The sequence below is a fragment of the Xenopus laevis genome, chromosome 9_10L (genome assembly GCF_017654675.1).
Source record: "Xenopus laevis strain J_2021 chromosome 9_10L, Xenopus_laevis_v10.1, whole genome shotgun sequence".
Lineage (NCBI taxonomy): Eukaryota > Metazoa > Chordata > Amphibia > Anura > Pipidae > Xenopus > Xenopus laevis.
In genome coordinates, this window is record NC_054387.1 from 43,416,046 (window position 1) to 43,437,150 (window position 21,105).

General features: G+C 39.7%; 1 long non-coding RNA gene across 1 annotated transcript in view; it reads right to left on the reverse strand.

Moving 5' to 3' along the window:
• Positions 1 to 2,964: 2,964 nt before the first annotated feature.
• LOC121398204 overlaps positions 2,965 to 21,105 on the reverse strand; it is an 83,601-nt gene continuing 65,460 nt past the window's right edge. Inside the window, exon 2 of the long non-coding RNA XR_005964177.1 lies at positions 2,965 to 3,380. This is a non-coding gene — a long non-coding RNA (uncharacterized LOC121398204). The remainder of the gene's footprint in view (positions 3,381 to 21,105) is intronic.

The following is a 21,105-nucleotide window of genomic DNA, read 5'->3' on the forward strand; positions in this document are numbered from 1 at the left end:
ACCCTGGCATTATTCTTAGACAGAACCTCTAAGTGAAGGCTGGCTACCATTGAAACTCTAAGGAAATTTATAACGTGGAAGTTGCCATGCTACAAAAAAAAGAGCCTCATTCACTAAAGGAGTTGTAATGCACTCCTGGAGACCAGCGCGCATTGCTACCTTTAGACGCACTGGTCCCCAGAAACGTGCATGCGCGTCTATGTGCATTAATGATGCACTGTGATGTCGGCGTTCGTGCTGACGTCATGCAGGGTGCCAAAGTTGAAATTTAAAGGGGCCTTTTGCTTGAACTGAGTGCCCAAGCTGGTTCTCAGTTTTTCTGACTCAGCCGAGCCTTAATTTTGTTTGGATCTTCTGATATTTACCTTTTGCCTGTTTTTTGACCTCCGCATCTTGCTGCCTGCCTTTTGACCTTTTTGCCTGTCCACAACTGCCTGATCCTTATACCTTACTCCAAATACCTTGGCCGTGTTTAGGATCTTCGCCTGTTCCGCAGCAGAAAGTCCGGGGCTCAGTGAAAACCGGAATAAGGTGAGGCTCTCCAACAGCACCTAAATTATATTCTTTCTGTACTTGGGCTCCTATACCTACAGATCATAATAGGAGTTTTGTGTGTGTGCAACTATGCCCATGTGTTCACACGGCTTTATAACATCTTAATTGGCCAAAAAAGACTAAAACTCCCATATGTGAGGCAGTCCTGAAATTAATTGATGACCCCTCTCGAAACAAAAGATGCGATTGATAGATAAAATATGTTTTGCTGTTATACATTTTTGTTTGAACATTGCTTGATATTTATGACAAATCCATTTATCGTATCCATGCATACTCACTGTATTGTTTTCTCCATCCTTATTGAAACTCAACTATGTATTTCAAAACCCCAATAAAAATGATTGAAAAAGAATCTTAGTTGGCCACTTATTTACACTAAGGTGCATATTTATCATCAGTTTATGGGAGTTAATAAAAACTCCCATAAACTTGAAATTCGAAAAAAAACACCAATCGAAATTTATTAAAATATTCGAATTTTTTAAATTCGGGTGAATAGAATCGACCTGCAAACTCCACTCGAATTCGAATCAAATTAGATTCAAGTTTTTTCAAAAATGTTTTTTTCAAAAGCCCACAAATGACTCCAAATTGATTGTTGGAGGTTTAGATGGCGAATAGTCGAATTCAAATTCTTAAAGGGACAGTACATCGAATTTCTAATTTTTTTAAACTCAAATCGAAATTTGGACTATTCCCTAGTCCCTATTAAAGTAAAATAAACTCAAAATTGAAATTTAAAAATTCAAATTTTCTATTCTACCCTTGATAAATCTGCCCCTTGGTCACATGTGTCAGTGAGATGTGCACATGATGCACATCTCAAGTTACCCGCCAGGATATACAACTGTTCCGTTATTTCCGATTGAGGCATGCATTCTATGCTCAATTCCAATCATACCAAATCACACCAACGCATCTGACATGGGAGGCCAGATTATGGGATCCAGACCCAAAGAAAACACCATCTCAACTGTATAACATAATCCAAACCTCGCAGCCTGTTTTTTTTTATGCCTTCCTAATCTCCCTAAGGGACAAAATGGTCCAATTCAAGATGGTCCACCAAATATACATCACACCCCAGATGCTCAAGGTTATGGGTAGATCAGAAGGAGTGAAATGTGCAAAATGCGGTACAAGGGAAGTAGGGTTCCTCCACCTAATCTGGGAATGTCCTAGAGTAATATCATATTGGAAGGAAGTAACTCAATATAGTAACGAAAATCTCTCTCTCCCTGGAGTCACTACTCCTGAAATGTGTTTGTTAGGTGTAGTAGATGAATTAGTGCCCTTACAAAGAACTAGAACATTGTTACGCTCTATAATGTTCTATGTAAAAATGTTTGTAATTATGAGATGAATGAGTCCCAATGCTCCCACACTTCAACAGTGGATTGACTTAAGAAATGCTACTCTGCCCCTAATTAAGTTCACTTATAATGCTCGAGGAACTCCTGATAAATTTGAGAGAATATGGTATCCATGGCTGGATGGCAACCCCCATGTATTGTTACTAGATGGTAACTAAACCTTAAGTATAAATTGGGATAAACTGAGATGTTTTGGGACCAGGTGTCTCTTGACAGGATGACAGCCACTTCTGATATGTAAACGATTGTACCCAGTATTTTCTGTAAGTGACAAGTATGATTCTTATATTATCATTTATTGTTAATTTTCTTTATTTGTTTGTCTAAAATGCAAAATAAAAACCTAATAGAAACCTTATAGAAAACATTTCTGAAAATCCAAGTTGGAATACAATAATAAAGTGATAATGTCAGATAATAAGTGTGTTTTGAGCACTCAGGCAGCCACTAAGAAATGTAATACTAAGGGGCAGATCTATCAAGGGTCGAATTTCGAAAGTGGAAAATACAAAGAAATTCGGCCATCGAATAGAATCCTCCGACATTCGAATTCGAAGTCGGAGGATTTTATTCATCGTACGATCGTATTCCGATCATAGTATGATGGTACTCCGATCATACTTTCTAATGATTTTATCGTACGATTTTCCATCAAAACCCAAAAAAAAACCCAAATATGCTCTGGCAGGTCCCCATAGGCTAACATAGCACTTCGGCAGGTTTAAGTTGACGAAGTATTGAAGTCAAAGTTTTTTTTAAAGAGACAGTACTTCGATTATGAAATGGTCGAACAGTCGAACGATTTTTACTTTGAATCGAAGTAAAAGTAAATTCGAATTTTTTTACTTCGAAAATTCCCTCAAATTCACTTCAACCCTTGATAAAACTGCCCCTAAGCCTACATAAATTGGAATTGATAATGAAATTATATTTTTGCATTTCTATCCATTATTGGTTAGACCACAGTTTGTGTCTGGGGTGTAGTTATGAAAATCTATCAAAAGAAAAAAACAGGAAGCAAAAAAGGCATAAATAAGGCCAAGCAGATTTATTAATTAATTAAAAGGATGATTCAAGCTATAAGGAAATGCTTTATACACTAACCATTTTCTATGGTACAGTATATACAGTACTAGGTAAATAAAGGATTTATCCAATGATGACAAGATATTAATTTGTTGGGACAGAATGGCTTAAATGTCTTTCTAGTATTTGAAAAGTAAGAGGTGGGGAAACCTTAATGCCTACTGTCTCATATAGAAAGGCAAGTTAGTCTCTCCCCTGGAAACACTCCTTGCTGGGGTAAAGTCAGTTATTGTCTCTTCTTGGTTTCAGAGTAAGTAGATTATTTTTCTTGGGGGTCAGTTGGTTTCACTTCTTAGAGAAAGTTGATGTCTCTTGAGTAATTTGGTGTCACTTTTTCTTGAGGGCAGAGTAAGTTGGCTTCTCCTGTTGAAGGTAGAGCAAGTTAATAGGGTAAGCAATGGTGTCGATGCACATCAAACAGCAATAGGTGTTCATAGACAAGCAAGGTATGGCTTTTCAGAAAGCTTGAGCTATTTTAATTTAACCAGAAACAAACAAGCAAATACTGTTATGGATTTCCCTGAGATGTTTGCAAAAGAGTAAAGCAAAGAGTCCAGTCAAACATCTCTCTGTTGGAGATGATACACAGTGCATAGAAAATCCACTTAATGAATGTTCCTTAGAGTAATACATTAAACAGCATGGATGCTTAAATGCTAAATTTGCTGATTAAATTATTTGAGTGTCATGTTTTCCCCAGCTCTTATTTCCCACCCGTTCTAACCATACCCTACAGACAGATCTCCCTCCATGCACATTGTATCTTATTGGGACTGTCCTCTAACTAGCGATGGGCGAATAAATTCACCTGGCACGAATTTGCGGCTAATTCCAGCGTTTCGCCGCCAGCAAATACATTCCGGACTCTCTTGTGAAAATTCACTGGTGAAAATTGAAAATTCTCCGGCGTCAATTTCCGATTTTCACGATTTTTTCCTGAAAATGTCAGATTTTCAATATTTTTTGTGAAAACCTTCAAATCTCAAAATTTTTGAGTGAAATCCTTCAAATTTCCAGATTTTTGAGTGAAATCCTTCAAATTTCCCGATTTTTTAGTGAAAACCTTTGAATCTCACGATTTTTGAGTGAAAAGGTCCGAATTTTAAGATTTTTTAGTGAAAACGTTCGAATTTCACGATTTTTTCGCACATTTTTCGCCTGTTTTGCAAATTTTGCAGGAAATTCATGAATTGCTCAGCGAAACGGGACAAATTCTCCCATCACTACCTCTAACCACATACTGTACAATGTGGGACCAGACTGGCAATCTGGTGATTCCGGCAAATGCCAGAGGGGCTGCTGTGAGTTACAATAGACAGTCACTATTTAGTGTGCTTGCGGGTGGCTGATTGGTCCTCTTTGTACTTTGAACTCAAGGGCCTATTTTGAATCCCAGTCCAGGCCTGAACAGAAGTCCTGACCTTTTCATCCCAGTGGTCCCCAAACTATAATGTTGGCTCCATTGGGGGGTGGTCTAGTGAAAACAAGGGTCCTCCATAAAGGCTAATTAGTGTGTAATATAGGGGTTTGTGAATCCCTGGAGATATAGACAGAGATATAGACAGGTGATTTTTAAGATTACTATATACACAGAACACCAACCAGGTTGTATGATAGACCAGGCAAGTCTTAGCCATGCCTTGTTCCTCTCAAATGTGCCCCAATTCCGCCTGGGTCACTCCCTCTAACGGAGCTCCCTAGAGGATTTAAGGCACATTTCATTACTTTTTAGTGGTGGGGGGGGGAAATTCTGACAGCATATACTGTAACTAGACTGTTATTGCCAGTGACAGGGTGGGAGGGGGCATGTCTGTATATGTAACCATATGAGCTAATGGGGTGCCTGAGCAAGGTTTACCCTACATAGAGCAGCCTAAAGGAAAAGTAACACCAACAAATATAAGTGTTTTAAAGTAATGAAAATATTATGTACTGTTGCCCTGCACAAGCAAAACTGATCTGTTTGGTTCAGAAACACTACTATAGTTCATATAAACAAGCTGCTTTGTAGCAATGGCGGAAATTAATAAAAGGCTATATGGCACTGGTTAAATAGTGGATAACAGATAATGTTGAGTGTAGGAACTGTAGAAAGGATTAGAAGTCAGCACTCACCCATAGAGCATAATGGATGGCGTGCAAGTCTTTGGTGGCCACTTCCACCTGTTCTGTAGACACAATCAGCAAGCAGACAGCACCACATGTTAGTAATATCTTAAAAGGCCTTTATTGCAAAAGGGCTTTTTCTTTGGACAGAAATACAATAGCGACGTTTCAGGCTCACAATCGCCTTTCCTCAGCTGTGTCTTTTCTCCTTTGAATGTCTGCCCCGATTGCTACATATAAACAATAGTAGTGTTTCTGAAGCAAACACATCAGTTTTACCAGTGCAGGGCAACATTGCATTATATTTGTATTACCTTAAAACACTTTCATTTTATGATGTTACTGTTCCTTTAAGAACACAAAGTCTTATGACCCATCACTGTATAAAGGTGGCCATACACAGGGAGATGCGCTCGTTTGACGATGTCACCAACTGAGCGAAACTTTCCCCGATATGCCCACATTGAGGTGGGCGACATCGGGCTGATCCAATCATGGACACTAGGGCCCAATGATCAGACCAGAATGGAGGCAATACGGGCGGTTGGATCGCAGGACCACATCACCGAACAGATATGGCCGCAATCCGACGGGATTTTTTACCCTGCTCGATCGGCATCTGGCTGGCATTCGGCCAAATATTGATCGCCCCACACACGGACCAATTCTTGATCTGTCGGCAGCTTTTATAGGCCACTGTATGGGGTCCATGTAGTGTTACCACCCGGCCGGTATTTTACCGGCCTAGCCGGTAAAACACCAGCCAAGGCCGGGGCCGGTATTACAAATTTACCGGCAATGTAGCTGCCGGTAAATTTGTAATACACTTTTAAAAAGCCCGTGGCCTGCCCCAAGCCTGCTCCAAACGTACCTTTTTTCCTGGACCTCTTGCCAAATTTGCACGTTGGCTCCGCCCCCTTTGACGGCAGCCAATGGCGCGCCCGCGCCCTGCCCCTTTACCATCACGGCCCCGCCCCTTTAAGACCGCCCCTCCACCTGCCGGTAAAGTTTATTTTAAAAGGTGGCAACCCTAGGTCCATGGCATATTACCGATACACCTTTTTTAGGATCAGTAATGCCATACAGTTTTTATTTGTTTATCCAACACTTACAAAGAAAAGAATCCTTTGCAACAAATCTCCTATTTTTTATGTGAGCAGTCTTATCTGTTATTCTCTGTGCAAGCATGTGTCCTATAGCCCTATTGCAACTTCAACTGCTTCCCCCATGGCTACACTGCAGTTTATTTATATCAACCGTAGACGTGCTTCTGCTGTAACATATTTTTTTACCAGTGCATAATAACAGTTGATTATGCATATGAAACCCTTTATTTTTTTTGTGTTACTGGTCCTTTAATAAAAACCCCTATAATAATAGAAATCTGGAATAGGATATTCTGTTGCTAAAGGCTTAATGGCACATATCAAGCAAAGTCTTTATCTTGTGAGTAGGTAAAATACAGTATTTGTTTTGGAAAAGCTGTAGGGTGACAATGGAGTAAAAGTACAGTATATATCTTTATAAAAGCTTTAGTAAGAAAGAGATTTAGCCATTACCCTTTAGTGCTGCTGCACTTGCAAGCCCAAGAGAGGACCTTTTGAGTATAAAATTGCAGATTGCAGTAATAAGCCTGGACTTGCAGCTGATTTAAACGTGTGCTTCTGATAGAGCGAGTCTGTTTTTTTTCTTCCTGGGCCTTAACAGCATTGGTTTTTTTGTGTTTATTGCTTCCCTCATCCCGGGCAGTAATTTCAGATCCGGCAAGGTGTTATTAACCTCATATTGCAGCCATGAACACGCAGTGTCGGTGTCAATAACTGCGAAGGAGCCATATTGATAAGCATGCGGGATGGTGCTGCCCACTCAGGCTTGAAATAAAGCAGATGGCTCTCCCGGACTCTTTCCTTCTGCCTGAATTCAATCTGATTTTTATTTCCTTTGCATAATAAAAACCTGAGTGTTTTTGTGGCTCAATAAGGTATCCTGTACATATCTGTATATTATTATTTCAGGGCAAATAGCTATTTCTTTTTATCTTAATGGAAGTGCTGAATTACTTTGGGTTTAATATTAGGTGTTCTTTATAAATAATGTGCCATGGATATTTAACTGTTAGAGGAGTGAGCGAGTTTTATGTTTAATGCCTGTGTTTAATTTACTAGAAATGAGCTAAATGTTTCTCCTTAACTGAAAATCATAGCAAGACCTTGGTTGGAGAAGGTGAAATTGTTCCATTACTGCAGGCCACCATTCCCATTAGGTAACATCACCAAGCCCTACCCAAACAGTAGATAATACTCATTTATTTTTTAAGCATTATATTAGTTCCCAAACATATTGGGCCAACAGTAGTGGATGAGGGCCAGTCATTGCGGGGTAATGGGCTTGGGCCCAAATATGTGTATTGAGTTACAGAGGGTTCTACAATTTGCCTAGGAGGGGAAAAAATTCCTTCCTGGCTCCAAAATGGCAATAGAACTAGTACCTGGATCAACCTATATTATGAGCTATCTTGTATCTGGTTGCTAGGGTCAAATGGAGCCTAGAAACCGGGCCACTGTTTCTGGAAACAGAAACAGAAATATGGCTACATAGAAAGTGAAGTTCTAAAATCAGTAAACTATGACCCTCACACACAAATGTTGGTATTGCCGTCAATCCAGTTTAAAAATGACAAATATTGGGAAGAATGAGATATGCAAAGAACATTTCCACATCAAAAATGGGTCCCATTTTCACATTCCTAATCCCCCCTAAAAAAACATGGTCTACCATGTAAGGTAAAGGTCAATCCACCTTTGACGTTGTATAATAGTATGTCCGTCTATATAATCTATCAATCTAATCAAACGATGTAATCTATCCATTTTTATATACCTAAATAGTGTCTAATTTCTATGTTAAGGGTGGGAGGGGAGGAGAGAGATAATGAGAGGGAGATATTATATTGAAGGTAAAGTTACACTAAATCAAACATTCTGCATTTGTGTAAGGCAGTGATCCCCAACAAGTAGCTTGTGAGCAACATGTTACTCTCCAACCCTTTTGATGTTGCTCCCAGTGGCCTCAAAGCAGGAGTTTATTTTTGAATTCCAGGCTTGGATGCAAGTTTTGGTTGTATAAAAACCAGATGTACTGCCAAACAAAGCCTCAATGTAGGCTGACAATCCACATAGGGGCTGCCAAATGGCCAATCACAGCCCTTATTTGGCACCCCAAGAACATTTTTCATGCTTGTGTTGCTCCCCAACTCCTTTTACTTCTGAATGTTGCTCATGGGTTCAAAAGGCTGGGAATCCCTGGTGTAAGGAATAGCATCAGAATTTTGTGAACATTCTGGCATTTGCTTATGGATGATTTTTGTCTTTTTTTACAGATCAACAGCTAAAAAAACAAGCACCATCCACAAGACAATCTTGTGCTATAGCCAGGCCAGGCCAGGATTTGTGGAAAGGCCACCAAGGTCCACGCCTAGGGCGGCAGGATTTTTAATTTCCGGTGTGCTGGTCCTCAGTGCTCTCGACCTGCTGATGAAAATTTTTGTAGGTGAAGGCAAGTATGAAATGGGCCTAGGCACTACGTAAATCTGGCCCTGGCTTTAGCACAAAAAAGCAGCTTGGCCAAAGAAAAAAGCACATCTTCTAATAGTTTAACAATGGATGCTTTTTCAAGTCACACTCCTAATCTAACAGAAAACAAAATTGCCCATCATCCTGAAAATATAATAGAGGATCACATTGCTAGTAGGGATGGGCGAATTTTTTCGCCTAGTTTCGCCGAAAAAATTACGCCCATAGACTTGTATGGCGGCGTGCGTCAAAAAAAAAAGACATGTGTCAAAACAATTTCGCTGCGCGACAAAAATTTTTTGACGCCCATAGACTTTAATGGGCGTCTGCAACATTTCGCCGGTGGCTAATTTTTGGCGAAACCAAACGGGTCAAATTCGCCCATCCCTAGTTGCTAGGCACCATCCATCTTTTCCTAGCTGGCCAGCACCACAACCATTTCATGTTTATGGTGCAACAATACCCAATGTATATGTTAGTTATAACCTAACAACAACACCACCACTTTATGATGTTCCATCAGCTACAAATCATGATCCTTTTTTACACACTTATCATCCACACCCTTATTCCAATGTGCCTCCTTATATGTGGCCTACACAAAGGACTTTTTTGCAACAAATTATGCCTACAACATCAATGTCCTCTCCAACTGTAACAAATACTTAAACACTCAAACACTGCATTAGAAGAAAATAATCCAAGATCTTTACTGAGTGTTTGAGCAAGCCCAACTATTGAAGTTGCTGATAATGCAACAATCTGTAGTGACAAAAATGTAGACAATACAAGTCATCCTGTAAGTGGAGTAGAATGTGAGGAAGAAGCACAATCCCATGATGATGTTGTATCTTCAGAGAAGAATCCGGAACCATCTGAATGTGCGCTGGATCCATTACAAGTGTTGGATAAGGCATTACAATCTTTCAACCTTCCTAAATGCAAACACAAATAAGATGCTGAATTTGCATTGTAATAGAAATAGAGAACTTAAATTACATTTGCAGCTACTAAGAATGGAGAATTAGAATTATGATTTGGTCGCAACACTGAAAAGAATGTTGCACAAACAAAACTTGACCACACAACACCTGTTTGAAATCAGTCGTCCATTGGCATATATCGCTTCATTAATGAGTAAGCTTGTAGAAAACACTCAAAAAAGTGCTGACATAACTCCCATATCTAGTGTGGACAACACACAAACCACTTTGTGATCTGGTATTTGACACAATAGCCAAGGAAAAAGAGATTTTGCAAATAAGATTGCCTGGGTTACGTAACCGACTGAGATAACAAAGTGTTATACCATGTCCCACTTCATATATTCCAAAGAAAAAGGCTAAAAAACAAATACAGGCACAACTACGGTAATCTGACCACCAACAGATAATATCTGGGTGTCCAATCCCATTGCTTATTGTGGAAGGAGAGGGGAGGATGTGTGACTTTTTTGTCTGCTGTGCGTCACGTGCAAAACTGACCATGTGCTGAATTTTTGCTGTTTTTTTCGCGAAACTCAGAAATTCTTGGCGAAACCGTACATGATGAAAAAATGATTACTAGTTACTCATTGCAGCCAATCAGATGTTTGTTTTCAAACAGAAAATCAGTAAACGTTACCTGCTAATTGGTTGCTGTTGGGTTACTAGACAAGTATCAAGTTTAAGGATAAAGGCAAGTAAAGCTACTGGGGGAGATTAGTCGCCCAGCGACAAATCGCCTCTTCTTCGGGCCTCTTCTTTCCGCTGGCTAGAATCCGAATCGCCGACGGGATGGCACTCACGAGGAAACTTAAGGCGACTTCGGAAAACGAAGCTTTCCGAGTGCCATCCCACCGGCGATTTACATTCTAGCCATCAGAAAGAAGAGGCCAAAAGATGAGGCCATTTGTCACTGGGCGACTAATCTCCCCCAGTAACCTTGTCTGCCACTACCCTATGACCATTTATTACATTATCTCACAAGGAAAGCCAAGATAAGTTGAGCTATGGTTGTGTCACTTATGGGATTGGGAAACAAGCAACCAATTTAATGGAAAAGTGGGTTAACCTCCAATCTGTTGCCTTAGAACAATATTGTTTTTGGGTATTGGACTGATTTATACAGATATTTAAAGGAGACATTTTGTGTAAAAAATTAGAATGTACCAGTGCATTATACTCATTTAGAAATAGAAGAATTTTGCTTAAAAATGTAGTGTTTATTGAATATTTCAGCAAAAACCGTAATAATCCCTCCCTTCTCTTCCACTTCCTTCTCCCTGAATTCCCATGTTGTACAGGGGAGCCGGCGGCACTCAGCTCACTGCACTATAGGACAGGAACCAATCAGCAGCTAGCAGGACCTGATAGGGAACTAAAGCCTGTCTGTGCTTGTGTGGCTGCAGGGCTGTGATTGGCTGTCCCCCTCCTAATGTGCTTCTGGCAGGGACCGTTAGGACACGCCCACCCCTCATTTGAAACACAGACAGAGAACATCTTTAGGGAGCTCCAATAAATGGGCTATTTTTAAAGATAATATGAATTTTTAGCACCATGTAAAATCAACAACATATATCACTTATAATTGCCTACAAAATTAGAGGTTTTTTTTATTTATCCTATACGTCTCCTTTAAAGATTCTGATTTTGATTCTGCCTCCTTCCTCTCTTGCATACTGCTGTTACAGATAAAAGGTGTAATTTAAGGTGCCATTTATCTAGCATTATTTCAGGGAGGGGAAGAAAAAACATATACGTAGTGAGACAATGGATCAGGCTTTCCTACAGAATGAAATGTAAACCTATACTTTAAAATTCAGTGTGAAGATGAACAAGAGAGGAATAGGAAGAAAAAGGAGTGATAAAAACAGGAAGGTGGGAAGGTTAGGAATGTGTTCAACATGTGTTCAACCCTGATATAACCAGAGGAGGTGGGAAATGGGTGGTGAGTTTTCCTGCTTTTCCACGGTTCTCTAAGATGCAGTAGGACAACTAAGATTGTTGGTGCTGAATACAAGAAATCTTTGGTTTCTAGAATATAATTTAAACATGCTTTACTTCTGTCATTTGCTACACTACTTCAGACCCGCAAATGCATCTTGTATACAAACAAGAGTCCTCCCCTTCCTATAAAACAATATAAAGTCAAATTAGGATAAAACAAAAATCTCAACAAAATTAAAAGGTTGTCTGCTTGTTTTTGCTGCACTTTACGACACTGACCAGACCACAGACAGATTTGTAAAAACATTAGATTTTTGATTACAAATGTAAAAAAAAAAATAAAAACTACAAGAACATTCACTATATTTTTCAGCTTGTAGTGAAAAGTAAATCACAACAAAATCATTTAAAATAGGATTGTGTGTAATTGAACTGTCAACTATATATGGCTGTTTATAGATAATTTAAGCATAAAATATATGACTGGTAGAAAGTACACAAACATGATTCAATTAAGATTTATTTATCCATAAACCAAAGTGACTATATTTCCCTCAACGCTTGATACACTCAATATGCAATTAAACAGAGACCAAACTTGTTTTAGAAAAATATAGGTTGCCATGATAAATTAAATTCCTAGGGTGGGTACCAAAAGTGATGTATCACACCTGCTGGCTAGCATCATTATTTAATATTGTAAGCTTCGCTGGAGCAGGAAGAGGAAGAAGAATGCTCATAAATGAGACTTAAAGGGGACCTGTTACCCAGACATAAAAAGCTGTATAATAAAAGTCCTTTTCAAATTAAACATGAAACCCACATTTTTTTTAAATTAAGGCAGACAATTACTTTTCATTCCTCACTTTCTAGTTGCAACTGCACTTCTCACATCCCCCCCCCCTCCTTGCCACCTAATTGTGCAGCCAGTTCTTGGGCAGGGCCAACAGGCACTTAAACAAGGTTTTGGCAAGATGCAAAGATGAACTGTTAACAAAATGGCTGCTACCTGCTAAATATGATTGCGAATTCCAAGACTCAAGGAAACAAAATCTAAAGAGGTTGCAAATTATAAATAAAGTTTATTTTGCTTAACACCTTATAAAAAAGAATTTGGGATTATTACTTCCAGTGACAGTTCCCCTTTAAGATTATAAATAATTTCATAATTCAGAAATTGTTCAGTTGGACAGAATGGGAGACTTTCAGTTGCACAGTTGTCGTTGTATTGGCATCTCTAACAGCACATACATTGTGCAATTATGCTATTAATAGTTGGTTTGTGCAATTATATTGATCTTAGAGGTCTCAACAAACTTGTGGGCCAGTGATTACAAACAGTGGTTTGCTAGCAACATTCACATCAACACATTTGATGATATTGCTCATAGGCCAATCACAGCCCTTGTTTGGCACTCCCTACAAATTTTTTCATGCTTGTGTTACTCCCCAACTCTAAGTACATTCAAATGTGGCTCACCAGTAACAATTGATCTGGGAAGACTCAAAATCAGGTTGGGTTTATGTGATACAGTGAAGATTACAACCACACTTGCTTAATGAATGATGCCCATTAAGCAAACACTTCATCTGAAATGGCATGTCCTCAAATGGAACCCTCACTATTAAAGGAGAAACAAACCCTTACCAAAAGGATCTGGTGGAAACGCATCAAAGTCAGTTGTGTAGTCCTACCCTAAATGGAAGAATAAAGAATGTTCTAAGCCTTCTCAGAGGAGTAGAGGTAGCAGAAGAGGGACACCTTCATAATAATGCCCATCATTTGGGAATTAGATATTGGACAGGTAGGTGCCCAAATACTTTTGGCCATATAGTGCATCAGCACCTGAATGTATATTTATTTAATTTTTTTACCCTTAGCTCTTATGAAGCTTTTTGGGGATTTTTACAAAGATCTGTGGCAAATGTGCAATAGACTATTGTTGGCTAGCCACAATGTAGTTGCCAGGAAATTTGTAATACCCTTACCAAAAGGCCTTGGCTCACCCTCAATCTGCCTGAAACGTACGTTTTCTCTGCCAGGATGGCACCTCAACCCGCCTTCTGGCCATCTTTTACAGCACAATCTGCCCCTTCTGCCCTCCTTTTCTTCCCGACCCCCATTGGATGGGTTTATCAAAAGGTGGCAACCCTAATTGCTAGGCCAATAAACCTCTTTAGATTCCAAACTCATCATAGGTCAAAACAATATACCTGCTCTGAAAAGCTGAAACTATTTGTTACTCTGTTATAAGTATCCACTATCCTTCATTAGCACATTAGGACAATTTCAATTCATTGGAGAGATGATTCAGAAGCCTGCGTTCCTCTCTTTATGGAACTTAAACTCTCCAATTGGTCTTGTGTGCCATTACCCTTAGCTACAGAAAGTATATGTTATTTTTGTATTGTACCGTTTAGGCACCTGTTGAACTGAATCATTTTCCAAACTGTTCCTCCATCGTTTTAAAAAAAATAAACTCAACAAATTTTCCTTTTTTCAATTTCCTTGATATGTCATGCAGCAATGTATATTCTTCTTCCATGTTTATCTTGACATACTTAATATGTGAATAATAATCTGTTGTGTTTATGAAAACCCAATAAAATTGTTGTATGCAAAAAAACAATTTTCCTTTTGTTTTTGCAGAAATCGTCATGTTTCCACTCTGGGTTACCTGCAGTGAAACCAGATTCAGACAACGAAAATTTTGCAAGGCAGCCAAAACGGCGGTGCATATTTTTATTTCTTCTTTCCAGACAACAACCTGAAATAATCAGGAAACATGCAATGTGCAAAAGAGACGACAGAATTAGCATATATAATACATAATCTTCATTAACAGAGGGAGTTCCGTGTTCAGATTCCCAGAGACTTTGGGTGAATATATTAGCTCAAAAGGTGAATGGAGCAGTGGATAATTATACCAAATAATTATACAACCCCTGCAGTTCCGTTCTACCACCTCACACTGTTATCTTTTGTATTTATTACCCAGCCCCCGCCAGCCTTTTAATATGAAATTTCTTTATAACCCATTCAGTAAGCTGAAGGAGTTGAAGCCTCTGACAAGACCTTAAAAGGAAAAAATAAAAGGTCACAAAGGAAAAATGTTTCACGGCTGCAATTTCATTAAAGGAAAACTATACCGCCAAAATGAATACTTAAGCAACAGATCGTTTATATCAAATTGAGTGGCATATTAAAGAATCTTGTCAAACTGGAATATATATTTAAGTAAAGATTGTCCTTTTACATCTCTTGTCTTGAACCACCATTTCTAACTGTAACAGGAAGAAGTGTGGAAACAAAAGACAGAACTCTGTCTGTTTATTGGCTCATGTGACCTAACAAGTATGTTATGCTTGTGTGCACCATGAATCATACGATCCCAGGGGGCGGCCCATATTTTTTAAAATGGCAGTTTTCTATTTATGATTACCCAATGGCACATAATACTAAAGAAGTATATTATTATGAAAATGGTTTATTTACATGAAGCAGGGTTTTACACATGAGCTGTTTTATGCAATATCTTTTTATAGAGACCTACATTGTTTGAGGGGTATAGTTTTCCTTTAAGCTTACAGGTGATGTAGCCAACGGCTGTAAGAGTTGGTCAGCAGAGCTATAAGTACCCCTAATAATACCACTATTACAACCTAAGTAGGTAATGTCCCTTTTTAAAAATAGCATTTGCCAGGACAGACCTCTGTTGGGGGTGCCAAAATTACCTCTTATATGATTTCCTTATTATATTAAAGCTTCCCTGCCTCAGGGTACAACTATCTAATAGTTGCGGTGGATGCAGGAGCCCACCAATGAGATTATTGCCTTGGATCTACTGGTACCTTAAATCAGCCCTTGCTGCCAACCCTATAAAATCAGCTGCATTCACCATCCTCTAAAAGCTGTAGTATTTTGAGCCCAGTAGAATCCCCTTTCCAGGGTATGAGTTGTCTCATCTACCTAAGCTGAAGACCAATCATTTATTGGAGGAACCGTGTAATATAAAATCACATTTATATAAAAGTCATCACCAAACACTGCAGCTGTCGACTGAAGATTTGTTCTTTATCTGTAATAATATTTCAGCCAATGTACGTACCAGCACTTTGATGTAGACAATGGTAGTAGCAGCTAGAGTTCCAGAGTTTGGGGGCACATTTACTAAGGGTCCAATTTCGAAGTGTAAAAAACGTTGAAATTCGACCATCAAATTGCATGACTACGATATTCGAAGTCAAAGTTTTTTTTAAAGAATATGGCCAAATACGATCGAAGTAAAATCGTTTGATTAAATCCTTCGAATCGAACGATTTTCCAAAAATAAAAACTTTGACTTCTAAAAACTTAGCCAAATGTTGGCTATAGGTTCTAGGAGGTCCCCATAGGCTAACATAGCAATTCGGCAGGTTTAAAGTGAGAAAGTGTCGAAGTCGATGCTTTTTAAAGAGACAGTACTTCGATTTTCGAATGGTTGAATAGTCAAAGCATTTTCACTTCAAATCGAAGTCAAATTTGGCCTATTCGATGGTCGAAGTACCCAAAAATTACTTCGGAATTCGAAGTTTTTGAATTCGAAAATTCACTTCGAATTCACTTCGACCCTTAGTAAATGTGCCCCTAGGTATCCCTGGGATAGTTCATGTGAGATAACATCAGGGGAAGCTTCTCTGTGGCATATAATATGAAAGTATTTTCCCAGTTGCAGTGAGGCAGCATTTCTGTTGTAGCTATAGAAAGGCTTGTTGAACTTGAGAAGCAGAGGACTCAGGGTAGATGTTGTGTGTCCTTTTTCTAGTAGTTATACATAGAGATACAAGTAAGAGCTCATATAGTAACAAGGAAAGGGCTGAACTCAGTGCGGCTTGTTCTGATCCAACGCGATGAGAGGAAGCGGAGATGGATGAACCGAATATAATGTAAGTTATAGACCTACAAGACGCGACTGTCGGATGAAGATGCAACATGCGCCGTTCATATACGTCAGTCGTATGCACGCAGCTTGTAGGTCGGACATTCCTATTATATTATATTCGGCGCATCCGTCTCGTCACATTCACTTCCTCTCATCTCGTCGGATCTATAGAAGGAGGCCCATGTGGTTCAGCCCTAGGAAAAGGTTTTGGGGCAATGAACAAGTTGAAGGGTAACGTAATACTCTAGAATGAAAATGACACATCACATTCCCTCCCTTACTCAAATAAGCCCTATTTAGTTTCCAGCTGATCCAGAAATGGAAAAAGACTCATGTGAAGTTGTCTGAAGAATATAAATATTTCCTGACACCAAAATGCCAAGTGAACCAGTCCCCAGGGCAACCTTGTAATACATATAATTATTTTTCTCATTCACAAGACATCCAACAATTAATTGAATGTACTGTATCTATTGTGTATGCTATTGCAATAGGTTCCTTGCACTTAAGTTTCTCTGTGGTGTCACTGTTTATTCTGGGCAGCAATGTATTTGTTTGAAACACATTAGCAACCAAGTGTTGTAGCATGAGTGGGCAGCATGAGGTCTTCTGTCTTGGAGATGAAGCTAATTAGCATCTATAAACCCACACATCCCAGAATCCTCAGCTGGCTCCAGTTAGTCAAGCATTGCTGTTGAATCTAAAGGTGGAGGCACACAGGGAAATTTACTCGCCTGCGATAAATCCTTGCTACTGTTGGCGACTAATCTCCATAAAATGCCTTCCCAATGGCAAGAATGTGAATCATCGGCGCGATGATTCTCCGAAGTTGCCCAAAGTTTCCTTATGAGGCAATTAAGTTAAAAGATGGTGCTCACAAGGTGGTTAAGAGAGAAAAAAATTTTTTGCATTTAAGTTTTTTTAAAACATTCAGTACAGTTTTTTAAAATGTATTTGATGGGAATTAATAACCAATTTGTTTGAAATTTTCTTGCAAGAATATTTATTAAATAATTTCCTCCTATTGCTCCATATAACCCTCCCTATAACTCCGCCTATTGCTCCATATATCCACCCCTATAACTCCTCCTATTGCTCTATATAACCCTCCCTATAACTCCTCCTATTGCTCCATATAACCCTCCCTATAACTCCTCCTATTGCTCCATATATCCATCCCTATAACTCCTCCTATTGCTCCATATAACCCTCCCAATAACTCCTCCTATTGCTCCATATAACCCCCCTATAACTCCTCCTATTGCTCCATATAACCCTGCCTATAACTCCTCCTATTGCTCCAAATATCCATCCCTGTAACTCCTCCTATTGCTCCATATAACCCTCCCTATAACTCCCCCTATTGCTCCATATAACCATCCCTATAACTTCGCCTATTGCTTCATATAACCCTCCCTATAACTCCTCCTATTGCTCCATATAACCCTCCCTATAACTCCCCCTATTGCTCCATATAACCCTCCCTATTACTTCTCCTATTGCTCCATATAACCCTCCCTATAACTCCTCCTATTCCTCCATATAACCCTCCCTATTACTTCTCCTATTGTTCCATATAACCCTCCCTATAACTACTCCTATTGCTCCCTATAACTCCTCCTATTGCCCCATATAACCCTCCTGAATGACTCCCCCTATTGCTCCCTATAACTCCTCCTATTGCTCCATATAACCCTGCCTATAACTCCTCCTATTGCTCCATATAATCCTCCCTATAACTCCTCCTATTGCTCCATATAACCCTCCCTATAACTCCTCCTAATGCTCCAGGTAACACACCTAGCTAAGATAGAAGCTGAAGATCAACAATAACTGAAAGGGCCACAACAAATGTAATTCAAAGTCTGCTACCTGGTTGGGGATCACCACATAGATCGGTGATCCCCAACCAGTGGCTTTTGAGCAACCTGTTGCTCCCCAACCCCTTGGATGTTGCTCCCAGTGACCTCAAAGCAGATGCTTATTTTTCAATTCCAGGCTTGGAAGCAAGTTTTGGTTGCATAAAAAACAGCTGTAGTGCCAAACAGAGCCTCCTGTAGCTGCCAGTACACATAGGGGCTACCAAATAACCAATCATAACTCTATTGTGGCACCCCAAATACTGTTTCATGCTTGTGTTGCTCCCCAACTCTTTTTACAATTGAATGTGGCTCATGGGTAAAAAAGGTTTTGCACCCTTGTCATAGACCATGCGACATCTAATGACAGCCTCTATGAATTGATGCAGAACAATGTGACAAACACAACACTGAGCTATATAGCCTTTTTTTATTTGCCAGGCGTTCCACTTATAAAGATTGAGGATGAATATTTGGCGATTTCCTTTAGGGATTTTATCTCCCCCTGCGTTTCCTTCACTGCGCTGTGTTTATTCATCTGTATGTGTTAATGAGCTAAATACAAAGCACTGCTTTCAAATGAGCTGTTAATGACGGTGATTAGGGAGAATGGGATTAGAGATTAATGTATCCAGGATATTACTCCCATACTACTGCTGGGCTGCGGGCGCTTCCGTACAGGTGGAAAGTAATGGGTGGGTGCAGATGGCTGAGTGATAATTATACAATGGCAGGTTAATGAGGATGGTCTGTGCCATTTTCTACTTTATATTGAATAAAAAGCTCTTCTAGGGTAAATCTGGCTTAATGTTTAAAGTGTTATGCCACTGGTTTCAGCTGTAAACTACAGACAGCAGGTGACAAACCTGTTACTTTGGCTGACTAGGTAAGCTGGGGCTTAAACAGGGAGACTCCAGAAAAATAAATTGACACGGCTGCCTTTAAAGGAAAACGAAACGCTAAAAATGAATATGGCTAAAAATGTCATATTCTATATACTGAACTTATTGCACCAGCCTAAAGTTTCAGCTTGTCAATAGCAGCAATGATCCAAGACTTCAAACTTGTCACAGGGGGTCACCATCTTGGAAAGTGTCTGTGACACTCACATTCTCAGTGGGCTCTGAGCAGCTGTTGAGAAGCTAAGCTTAGGGGTCGTCACTAATTATCCAGTAGAAAATTAGGTTGACCTGTAATAAAAACTGATGCTACAGGGCTTATTATTAAATTCTGATGCTAATTGCCCTGGTTTTTGTGCTGCTCCGTAGCAATTATCTGTATTAATTACTAATCAGCCTTATATTGTGACATATATTCTATTGAACTGTTTATTGTGAGTGGTTCCCTAAGCTCAGTAATTGACAGCAGCACAGAGCATGTGCAGTGAATCAGCAGAAAAGAAGATGGGGAGCTACTGGGGCATCTTTGGAGAAACAGATCTTTACTGCTAAAGGGCTGTGGTTGCCTTGGGCTGGTACAGAAGCCCAAAACATAATGTACAACATTTCTAGCTACTTCTTTAGTTAGGCTTTAGTTCTGCTTTAAACTTTGAGAATGAGACATATACTAGAAGGGCAGAAGCTCAGATTCGGGGAGATTAGTCGCCCAGCGACAAATTTCTTCTTGTTCAGGACGACTAATCTCCCCGAACTGCCTCCCGCCAGCTATGTAAATCACCGGCGGGAAGGCAATCGGTGCGCTTGCCTCACAAGGAAACTTCGGGCGACTTCGGAAAACGTATCGCTCCGAGTTCCATCCCGCTGGCAAATTAGGCAGGTCGGGGACATTAGTTGCCCCAAAGAAGAGGCGATTTATCGCCAGGCGACTAAATCTCCCCGATCTGAGCGTGTGTCTATGCCCTAAATATATACTGAAACTGCTTATCAGTAAGTACCCTACTGGGACCTCTGTAGCTTTAAAAATGTTGAGAAATTGGTGCTTAATAAACATTTTCTTAGTTTTCTATTAGCTATTAGTATAATGCCTAAATGTATTCTTTTTTTTCCTGCTGTGACCAACTTATTCATGCTGTTTGGCAGATGGAGATTCCAGGTCGCTGACTCTTGCTGGATTCACTTTGCTAGACCAGAGAAAACATTTGCATGCTCCCTCAGTCTAACAAAAAAACATGATAGGAAAAAGATCTACTATAACTATTTGGATTTTTTAATCAAAATGACAGTTCCACAATAAATACCATTTGTAGGAAGGTAAACTGTAATTATAAATCGGGGATACTGTTCAATTTACCAGCCAATAGGGATGTAGCGAACTGTTCGCCGGCGAACTAGTTCGCGCGAACTTCGACTGTTCGCGTCTGCCGAATGTTCGCGAACGTCGCGCGACGTTCGCCAATATGAGTTCGCGTTCGATTCGAACAAAAATCATTCGACCATTCGACCATTCGATTCCTTCGACCGCTAAAATCGAAGGATTTTCGTTCGAATCGAACGATCGAAGCCATTCGATTGAATGAAATCATTCGATAGAATGGCTTCGATCGTTCGATTCGAATGAAAATCATTCGATCGAACGATTAAAATCCTTCGATCATTCGAATCGAACGATTTTGCGGGTGTTCGAAGTTCGCGAACTGTTCGCGAACTGTTCGCATTTTTTGCCGGTGTTCGCGAACGGCGTTCGCGAACACATAAACGGCAGTTCGCTACATCCCTACCAGCCAATGAAAAACAGAAAATGGT